Here is a 12,060-nt window from a genome sequence, read left to right as displayed (position 1 = left end):
TTTTATTTCCTTTTGTTGTCTGATTTCTGATGCTAGGACTTCCAGCACTATGTTAAATAGCAGTGGTGAGAGTGGGCACCCCTGTCGTGTTCCTGATCTCAGGGGGAAAGCTCTCTGTTTTTCCCCATTGAGGATAATATTGGCTGTGGGCTTTTCATAAACTGCTCTTATAATGTTTAGGTAAGTTTCTTCTATTCCAACTTTCTCAAGGGTTTTTATTAAGAAAGGGTGCTGTATTTTGTCAAATGCTTTTTCTGCATCTATCAACAGGATCATATGGTTTTTTTCCCTTCTTTTGTTAATGTGACGGATCACATTGGTGGATTTGCGAATATTGAACCAGCCCTGTAACCCAGGAATGAATCCCACTTGATCATGATGGATAATTCTTTTTATATGCTGCTGAATTCGATTTGCTACTATCTTGTTGAGTATTTTTGCATCTGTATTCATTAAGGATATTGGTCTGTAGTTCTCTTTTTTTGCTGGGTCTCTGTCTGGTTTGGGTATCAAGGTGATGCTGGCTTCATAGAATGAGTTTGGAAGTTTTCCTTCTATTTCTATTTTTTGGAATAGTTTGAGAAAAAATGGGTATGAGCTCTGCTTTAAATGTCTGCTTGTTGGTGGTGTTTGCTTGTTTAATATATTCCATCAGGGACAGAAATTACATGCTGTTTTTTTTTCCCCCTAGGAAGTGTGTCTTGGGTTTTTTCCTTATTATTTTCTTTACTTTTTTTTCTCTCTCTTTTTTTTTTTTTTGGTGTTGGTGGTGGTTATCTTTAAATGAAGTTGCTTTTACAGCACCAAAGACTTAATCATCCATTTCCTATATAAAAGGTAGCTACTTTTTTTGCATGGCCCTCAAGTATACTGCAGTATAGAGGTGGAATTTAAGGAAAGGTATTAAGCAGGCTGTGTTTTAGCTTATGGGCAAGTAATAAATTGTATCATGTATCTTGAATGTATCATAGATAAGCTGCTATATAACGATTGCCACTTCAGATAGCTGTGAAATTAGATGATTAACTAGTTGTTACTTAACCTTCTAATTTCTGTATAAGTCTAATTACATGAAATAGAAGTGGGGGTTTTGATTCTTTGCTTTTCTGTTTGGAGTGTCATTGTAACTACTGAATTGTAAATGATGGAAAGTAATTGCATATGTTAAAAAAATAAATTGTGTTATATTCCAAAAAAAATAGTGCTTTTGTAAGGTTAATTGATTTGAATTGGATATCATTGTATTATTCTCTGTGCTGTTCTTCTGAAAGGAAACATCCACTCTGCTATACTTTACAGTGGAAGACAGTCACTGTGACCTGCTGGTAAACGCTGAGGGTCACTTCTGCAGTGGTTGACCCAGAAGAAGGTGGGCCGGGGTTGTTTGGAGTGGAGCCCAATGAAGGACTGCAGAATTGTTGCAGAAGCTATATCATACATGGAGTAAAATATTCCAGCAAAAGCCCCTAAGGTTATGTTAGACCCATGATATCAGCACAATAACAGGGCCACTCTCAACATTAATTTCAGGTAAGCTAGTTTTCTTAGAAATTCTCAGAAACCAGACAACAAAGACTGAAAAAAAAAAGTCACCTAGGTCTAAATAACGAAGCCCATTCTGATCAGTTTGTTCAAATATTACAGCCAGGAGCATCCCCTAAATCCTTCGTTCATGTGAATAGAAACTTACTGCCTGCATTTACAAATATAAATGTAATTTCTGTTGGTGATTTTAACAATTAAAAGGCTGGTCTTGTATCATTTTTTGTGAATAGTCTCACTTTCATAGTTTGAAAGTTTTTCATTATATTCCCCAACTACTGAAAAAATTCTTTTTTTCCCCCTTTTGTAGTAGCAAGTGTTTTGTGGCAGTATTATTTTTTTAATTATTAATCCAAGTCTACAGATAATAAAAGAGCACATAAATCAAGAATAGGTAAGTGTGCTGGATACATTATTTTTTATAATTAATAGCATTTTTTTCACGATTAAGGTTTTTCTGAGTTGTGCCTTGAATAAAATGATTTAATGATCTTTGAGTTTCATTTCCTACCTACAAACCTGAAAGAGTCATTTGCTTTCTTACCTAAGTACAGCATTTGCCCTTTCTATTAAGAGGCACTGTAGTCATGCAATATAATCGAATGATTCAGAAAGTGTGGTATTTCATTTCAAATATATTATGAAACAAGATAGGGAGCTGGGTAGATAGACAGATGATAGATAGCTAGATAGATAATAGGTAGAGCAAACATGTACTCCATGTATTATCTATATTAATATTAATTAACTCCATATAATTTAGAACTACAGTCAGCAAATTTTTTTTCTGTAATATTAAAGAAAATATTACATGTTGCAGACCATATGGTCACCGTGACTCAATTCAACCAGCCCATTTGGCATAAAAGCCATCACAAACAACATGCAAATGAATGTGTATTGCCAACTCTTGGTATAGAATTGTGTCTTATCTACAGTATACTATAATGCATATTTAGATATGTAAATGTATAAATACACATAACCTTAATCAAATATTTATAGGTAAATATGAATGCATGTTTTTAACTATGTAACAGATTGGGTTAATAAACACTAATAACAAGATGAGTTAGGTAATGTTAATTATAGAAATTTAAATATGGTCTACATTTGACAGTGGATGTTTCAAGAAACTAAACTATGAAAGACAGGAATTTCAAATTTCTCTTAGAATGGGACTAGAAAAAATAATTCTAATAAAATGGATCTTACCTGTAGGATTGGATAAACTTATAAAATAAAACAAAGTCTTTATTCCTAAGGATCATTTGATCAACGGCCCAATTCCTGAAGGCTATGCTTGGCTGGTCTGAAATGATGTTTTGTTTTGTTTTCCTTTGAGCATGAAAGAACACTGCAACCATGCAAAGCTATAAAAATAGTACCTGATAAAATGTTTGCCAGTCTTTAGTAGGAAAGCTGGCAAGATATAACGTAAAAGGATTCATAGTCTCTATACTCACTACAAGAATGAGCATCAAGACAACATAGAAACAAACTTGAATCAGGTGGATTAGGGCTTTTAATCAGGTTTAATGTCAGGTAATAATTTCTTAAGGTTTTAAGGTTCTTAGAGCCTGATACATTAGATTTTTACATTTACTTCAATATTTAAATCTGAATAGGGTAACTTGTAATGAATGTTTATAAATATTAATGTGGTAAATTAATAAATCATTTGTAGTGATATGTCATATGTTAATAATATTGATTCCTTTGATGTTTAAAGAATGCTGATTTTAATAGTTGCAAAGTAAGCACAATGAAAAAATTCCAAATTTGTTTCCTATAAACTAGATGAAATCCATCAACATTCTAAAAGTTAAATGTGATAAAATTCCAATATTGCAAGCTTGGAACTTAAATCTCTTGTCAATAAGTATAAAGAGAAAAAAAATCTCATAAAAAAGAAATGACCATTTCTAATTATTAATATTACAGATAACATTGCCAATATAAGAATTATATTTCCTGTTTCCTATATAATTTATTCTTTCAACATTTAGTAATGATTAATATTTCATATAATTATAATTATTTTAACAGTGAAACATTGAGATAAAGTATCAAAAAATAAGAATAATGACTTGTATATTATAGCCCACACTGCAGCCGAATTATTTTTACTTTGCTGGCAATGATGGGTTGTCTTGTTGAATTAACTGATAGGAAACACATTATTTTTCTTGGAATTGTCTCAATATTCTGATCTTGATCATTAATCTTCCTTTTTTTATGTGTTCCTAAAAGTTAGCTTCTAGAAGGAGGCAAATGCCTTCTATCACATTATTAAGTGATAGGGAAGATGATAAATCCTAATCTCATAAATATGGTGCAGGGCCAGAAACCACGTTTTTAGTTTCTTTCACTTTTTCTTAACTCACCAACTCACACTACTTGGACTAATTTTTCTCAACACTAGAAAGAAGGTAAACATTCACCATGTAAACTCCCAGGGATGGGGGCACCTGGGTGGTTCAGTCATTAAACATGTGACTTCTTTTCAGGTCATGATCTCATGGTTTGTGAGCATAAGTCCCACTTTGGGCACAAAAACAAAGAAACACAAACATGAGCCCCACTTCTCTCTCTTTCTGTCTCTCTCTCTGCCCCTCGCTCACACTCACTTGTGCCCGCTCTAGGTCTCTCAAAAAAAAAAAAAAAAAAAAAAGGAAAGAAGAGAAAACGAAAACAAACAAACAAACAAAAACCAGGTGGCACCTGGGTGGCTCAGTCAGTTAAGCGTTTGGCTTTAGCTCAGGTCATGATCTCAGTTCATGGGTTCGAGCCCCAAGTGGGATTCTGTGATGACAGCTCAGAGACTGGAGCCTGCTTCTGATTCTGTATCTCCCTCTCTCTCTGACCCTCCCCTGCTTGTGCTGTCTCTCTCTCTGTGTCTCTCAAAAATACATAAAAAACAAAAACAAAAACAAAGTTTAAAAAAAACAGGATAAAATAAACTCAAAAGGATGTTTAGAAATTTAAATGGGATTTAAATACTTTGAAAGATTTTATAAGTTGTAAAATGTTATTCAGGTGTAATATTGTGCATCGCATGTCTTCACCAAAAAATAAACATTTAAAAATCAAAATAATTGAAAATATCACTCATGCAGTTTTCCATTAAATGAATTCCATTTCCATTTAATTCTACAAAACTCTTTCTTTAAAAACAGTTTCTACAAAACATGTTGATACTTGTAACATACCACTAACTTAATTAACTGAACTTTTTGACTTAAGATTTTAAAATGTGTCTGGGGGCACCTGGGTAGCTCGGTAGGTTAAGCATCTGAGTTCGGCCCAGGTCATGAGTTTGAGCCTCGCACTGATCTCTGCTGACAGCTCAGAGCCTGGACCCTGCTTCGCGTTTTGTGTCTCTGTGTCTCTTTGTGCCTGCCCTGTTTGCGCTCTGTCTCTTTTTCTCTCAAAAGTTATAATAAACATTAAAAAAATTAAAATGAGTCTACAATATTTCCCAAAGAGTAATATTATTAGTAATAAGTGCCTTAATTATGACTATGAATATGCACAGAATTCATTTTTTAAACTAACTAAATTTCATCAGATGTTCTTTGTATATTAATTAGAAAAATGGATTAGTCCTTATTACAACTTCTGTTTCAAATAATATTCTTTAATTATATTCCAAGAACACCAATTAACCAGTGAAACAAGTAAAGAAGTGAACCTGAAAACCAAATAGTAAATAAGAGAGCAATGTGCAGATTCTCTTCCTTTTGATATGCCTATTAATCTCAGTGAATATAATGAATAATTAATATTCATTGAATAGATGATCCCAAAGTAGTGCCTTTTGACGAGATATAAAGCACTTTGTGATATATTTTATATTAAAAAATAGCCTGTGGTTTATTTCTTTGTCTTCTAGACATCATAGGCAGTTAATACACGACCCCAAATATGCTCACTTTATTTTTCTTGTCTCACTGCCAGTCTATTAGGGAGACTGGAGACTGGCATCGTTGAGGTGTGTGATCTTTAGGAGTAATCTAAGCAACAACCCTGGCATCTGTCAACTTGTCTGCTGTTTGCAGCCGGAAAAAAGCTTCACATGCCCTCATGTCCCAGAGGGTATCCAAAACAGGCCTGACTGTCTTACGAACAGTTGGTGCTTTATTCTGAGATTGCCTTCCGAGTTCAGATCCTTATTAGAGAAAAAAGAAGCTCGGAAAACAGATGTTCAGTTGAGTGGAAAGAATAGATAACAGACATATCCATGAATCAAAACGGACATGTACAAGAAAACAAAGTAAACATTTTTGTCTCTATATCATTCCATTTTAATACAATATTCCAGCCAAACATTAACAGTTTAGTCAAAATTATAAAGAACACTCCCTTTTTAAGTATGGTATGGATTAACAGGTGAGAGGATATTTAAAACATTGAGGCATTTAAAAATGTATAATTACAAGGAGTCATGTTTGCCAAGTTTATTATAGGAAAATTGATGGAAATATTTAAGAAACAGTTTTTATTCCTCTGTCACTTCTGTAATATTTTATTAATTAATCTACCAATAATGGTCATAAAAATCATTAAGTTTAGCTTCCCTTTTCCACTTTGCTCACAAGAAATGTCATGTTTTCATGAGGCCTCAGATAACAGTTTCCCTCTTCGAGATTCCAACACTACTATTTATCCAAGAATGTGTTTGAGAAAACTCCCCATTTATCTCTCCCTTTCAAATATTCCATATTGAGGTAGATTTGGGTAGTGGCATGATTATATCTCCCTTTGGAGATTAGCGATGAAGGATGACCTATTAAGACTTGAAGTTTCCTGAAGTGTAAATCATGTTAATTTTGAAATAAACATTTAAATTATACTTTTTATGGCAATTAAGAAAAACTTATTGCTGATTAATGTCCTATTTCAGAATTGTTTTTAAAATAGTGCTGCTTTTAATCCAATGAATATTTTTGTTTAACTTCATAAATATTTCATAATACCTATCAAACCATGCTGTGGATTTTTCTTGATTATTATGTTCTTTCTTATTTCTCTCAAAATACATAACAAAGAGCCATGGTAAGTGTTTTGATTTGGTTTGATTTAGTAAAATTACTTTTAGCAAAAGTAATATGTGGAAAAATTATGTAGTGGAAAAATATGTACATAATTTTTAGTGAAAAGATTAAAGAGGATAGAGAAAAAATGGAAGCCAGTGATTATCAACTAAAAAATTACTAAATTATTTCTACTATTGTAAAGTCACAATGTGTGATGTATCAAACGCATTCAAGCTTAAAATATAAAACATTAAAAAATATGCTTCCTTTCCTGATGGAATTTCTTCTAGAGGCAATCACCAACCTATATTTGATACCTATTATTTTCATGAATTAATTTAAACTGTCTCTCTTAATCACTCTCTCTCTCTCTCCCCTATGACAAAATAAGGTGTCACCCTTGATGTTTTAATATCTTATATAAGTTCTAGTATCCTGCTTTCAGTAATGCCCCGTATGTACACTGAACCTTTTGCTTCCAATATGCACATATTCAATCTCTTGTTATTTGACATTTAGGTTGCTTCTAAGTCATGGCCTTCAGAAACATCACATTTATTAATATTCTTGGACAGGTATCCTTGACTATGTATGAATAAGTTTCATTAGGGTGTATATCTGGTAATAAAATTGCTACATCATGTTTTAGGTATTTCTTAGGCTCTTAGGTTCTGTGCGTATTTTTTAAAGTTTATTTATTTTGTGGTGAGAGAGAGAAAAAGAGCCTGAGTGGGGAGCCTGAGAGAGAGAGAGAGAGAGAGAGAGAGAGAGTGAGAGAATCCCAAGCAGGCTGCACTGTCAGCATGGAGCCTAACATAGGGCTCGAACTCAGGAACCACTAGATTATGATCTGATCAGAAGTTGGACTGAGACTGAGCCAACCAAGCACCCCAGGTTTTGTGCACCCCAGGTTTTATGCTGTTTTGATATTGTCAGTTTATCAAATGTTTGTCCATCTGAAGTTTGAAAATTATACTTAAGTGTATTTTTATTTTGCATTTTTCTGAAAAATTGTGGATTTTTTGCATAGTTTCATGTTTACTTATAACTACATTTCCTATTTTGTGAATATATACATATATATTATACATATACCTATATATACATATTCTTCTGGTGACAGCTTTTAAAATTTTTGTTATCTAATTGATCTAATTGTGGTGGTGTGTGTGTGTGTGTGTGTGTGTGTGCGTGTGTGTGTGTGTGTGTGATGAGTTTTTGATTATTTTAAATATTTGGGAATAGATTTTTTTTTTTACCACCTTTGAGGTAATTCTACTTTCCATTCAAATTATTAAACAGGTTCAATTTTTTTAATGTTATTGATTTATTTACTTATTTTGTGTGAGGGAGAAACAGAGCATGCAAGCAAGGGAGAGACAGGAGCGGGGGTGAGGAAAGAATCTGAACCGGGCTCTGGGCTGTCAGCCTGGGAGCCCAGTGCAGGGCTACATCTCACAAACCTTGAGATCATGACCTGAGCCAAAATCAAGAGTCAGATGCTTAACAGACTGAGCCACCCTGGCACCATCAATTCATTTTTTTTCCAAATAGAGAATTGTTCAAGCAATATTAATGGAAAAATCCTTTCCACAGTTTAGTCATAAGTCAACCGTTGTAAATAATATTTGTGATTTTGCTTCTCAGCTCTCTCTTTGGTTCCATTCATCCATGTGTTATTCTGTTTCCATACCACATGACTTACCTACATTAGGTCTATAAGGTTTCTGGTAAAACGTTACTGTTGATCTCTTGTTATTACTCCTCCTTCTCTCCTCCGGCTCCTGTTTTGCTTTCAGTGATTCCCTGTATGTACCCAGCAACCTCCCCATATACATGCCTCAGTTTCTTGTTGTTGGATGTTTAAGCTGTTTCTGGTTTTTAGCTATTACAGTTTTTGAATATGTTGTTGTTGTCTTTTCCTTCTCTTTCTTCTCCACCCTATTCCCCTTCTTCTCCTTCTGTAGCTTCTCTTTCCTTCTTTTTCCTCTTTCCTTCCTTTTTCCCTCTTTTTCTTTTACTCCTCTCTACCTCTTCCTCTTCCTCCACATCCCTTCCCCTTTTCTTTCTTATTTTTCTTTAATTTCAAAATTGACTATTTTTAGAAAATGATATTTAGTATAAAAGAAAAAGGTAATAAATGTTGTGAGAACCAATGAAAAATTCTATTATAATTATGGTCAATACTGTGTGAATGTGTGGTTTGTTTTGGAAGAAAATTATATTTAGTTTTTTATGCATGAATTTAGTATGCATTTTTGTATATCTAAAAAAAGGGTTGACTTTAAATTTTTTCCTTATGAGTCTTGTACATATTTTCTGTCTTAATATTTGGTATTTTTAAATAAGGTATCATATTCATTTTAGGACACTGAGAATTCATAGTACCAGAACTATATGTATATAATCTTAGATAGAAAAATTTTATTGTTTTCTTTCAAATTATCACTGAATGTCTTCACATTTTTGTCTGCTTAATCTGGAAACTACAGAGAGATATTTCTTAAAACTACTTTGGTGATTTTGAAAATGTCAACTTCTGTATCATGTCTATCAGTTATTTGCTTTATGCAAATTGGAGCTATGTTTTTAGTTAAAATAAGTTTAGTATTGTTATATTTTTGATTGGTGAATTAAATTGTTCTTCAGTGTTTATAACCTTTATATGTCTAATGATATATACTCCCTTAATGTCTATTTTGCTTAATATTGCTTGATATTAGTGCTTTCCAGGTGTAAATTTTTTTAAATTAATTAATTTACTTATTTTTTGAGACAGGGAATGAGTGAGGAGGGGCAGAGAGGGAGACACAGAATCTGAAGCAGGCTCCAGGCTCTGAGCTGTCAGCACAGAGCCTGATGTGGGGCTCAAACCCACAAACGTGAGATCATGACCTAAGCAGAAGTTAGAGGCTCAACCAACTGAGCCACCCAGGTGCCCCTATTTTTAATTTTTAAGAAACAAAGTAAATTATCATGGAGGGGGGAGAGAGAAGAGAATTAAAAAATAGTATCGTAACTATAGAGAACAAACTGAAGGTTACCAAAGGGGAGATGTGTAGGAGGAATGGATGAAACAGGTGATGGGGCTTAAGCAGTACACTTGTTATGATGAACACCAGTGTATGTGACTGTCAAATTATTGAGTTGTACAGCTGAAACTAATATTACACTGCATCCTAACTAACTGGAACTTAAATAAAAAATAAAATATTTCTAATGAAGTTTTATATTTTAGATAAGTCTTTTGTAAACTGCATAAAGTTGACTTTTGACAAAGTAACCCTACAATAAGGTTTTATTCTTCCAACTTTTTTATGATGACTAACAAGTTTGAATTTTATTCTTCCTATTTATTATTTGTTTTATTTTTGTTTTTCTTGTTTTTTAATGTTTATTTATTTTTGAGAGAAGAGGAGAGCAAGTGGGAAATGGGCAGAGAGAGAGAGAGAGAGAGAGACAGAGGATTGGAAGCAGGCTCTGCCCTGACAGCAGAGAACTTGATGCAGGGGTCAAACTCAGGACTGCGAGATCGTGACCTGAGCTGAAGTGGGAAGCTTAACCAACTGAGCCACACAGGTGCTTCTATCTTTGTTTTTCTTCTGAACATACTTAAAATTTTAAAGTTATTTTCAATAATAAAAAAAATAGTTTCATTCAAATAGCATGAAGGGAAAACTTTTGTTGTTCTATTTAAAAATGATCCAAACATAGCACATAACTTGTTCATTTTTCAATATGCATTAAATATTAAAGTTTTCTCTGTAAGTTTTTTTCTTTCAAAAGTGTCTGCTAGTGTTTGCTGACACTATTCCTCAGCACCTCATTTTTCCAATTCTTTCCTTATCAGAATGTATGCATGTCTTGCTGGAAGCCTCTACTCTCTCATCATCTAGTATTCATTTCACCTGAGAGGGAAAAACAAAGCATTATCCTTCTTTCTTGTAAACACTGCCATGATGTATTGCAAATGGTGATACTACTGATTTCTTCAGAGCATTTGCCTGATGATCTCACTCTTTTACCTTGAGGGTGGAAGAAGAAAAGAGGAGAAAAAGCAGGGTGGAAAATGGCAACTTATGATTTCACTCTTTTCCTCTGAGGATGGAGGAAGAAGGCAGAAGGCAAAAAGAAAAAAATGGTGGTGAATGGCAACTGAGAAAAGATAAGGGTTGGAGAGAGGGAGGGAACAGAGGGCCAGTCAGACAGCAAGATAATGGTTTCATTTAGAGACATCAAGGTCTTTGCTTTGTCCGCACAGATTCCAGAGCGGGAGCTGGTGATTTCACTTCCAAATTCAACATGACATTTCTATGCTCTCGATCTCTCCTTTGATTTCTTCTGCCAGATACATCACGTGTTTAGGATTCAACTGTTTTCTCACTACTGATGAGAAAGCTTTATGATTGGTTTGAACTATTCATATCTACCATAAAATATGAGCAATACTAAACTGTAAGTAATATTTCTCATACTTAAGTGAATAAAATAAGAAGAAAATTAACACACCAAGACTCCTCCCAGATAGCACTTGGAATTCAGAACACTTTAAATAAATTCATTCTCTTCCTAAAGTATATTTTTTCAGATTACTGTTTAACATACCCATTAAATAGTTAACTGCAATCATAATTGTCGTAAAGAGACTTTCCATTCACTGTACGTTGAAACTTACCAAGTCTTTTTTGGACACCATCTTATTTAATCAGATTTAAAAAAATTACTTGGCTCTTTAGTAATTTTTACTTTAATTAAAATTCAAATATCTGAATTTTCTGGAATTTATTTGCTTTTGTTTTTTATTTTTTCTTTCTTACTAACTCTACTTTTGTTCTCCCAGCAATCTTCTTATGTCTTAAAATATTTTTTGTATATATGTTGACTAGTCTCAATTCTAATATCCATAAACCTCAAACTTTGTTATCTTAAAACACAAAGCTTTAGTAATAAATTTTTGAAAGAGTTGTAGAGCATGCTTTAGGTGACATTGACTTTATTTTTTTCTGTAATATCCCAATTTTTAATATGATATTTTTTTCCAGAATAGCAGTGGTCTTACATTGCTGAAAACAATAATACTACACAATTTTCAAAGGATTTTGATAAATTCCCTATACTACTTTCACATGGTAGAATATTCTGTGTTGAGACTAGTAATTACAGATTCTATTATTCACAATAATATGAACTGGCAAAGTAATATGACTGTACATGTTTTGTCATTTAGTAAATAGATAATTTTAATTTGTGTGTATGTGATTTAGAACTGGACAAAAAGTGCATACAGTATTTAATTAAACACATTGTGGGGGAAAATTAGCTCACAGAGGTTAAACTAAACACAATTGCAATATAGAAGTTGATTTTGTACATATTCAAACATCCTAGGAACTAATGCATCCAGTTTTTTCTCAATTAAAAGGATTAGCCTGAGTTGGAATTGTTCATAAAATTCCTTAAAGGATAAACAAAAAGAAGA

Source organism: Suricata suricatta, chromosome 5 (assembly GCF_006229205.1).
Source record: "Suricata suricatta isolate VVHF042 chromosome 5, meerkat_22Aug2017_6uvM2_HiC, whole genome shotgun sequence".
NCBI lineage: Eukaryota > Metazoa > Chordata > Mammalia > Carnivora > Herpestidae > Suricata > Suricata suricatta.
The sequence above is the reverse complement of the archived record's forward strand: the minus strand, read 5'-3'. Positions refer to the sequence as shown.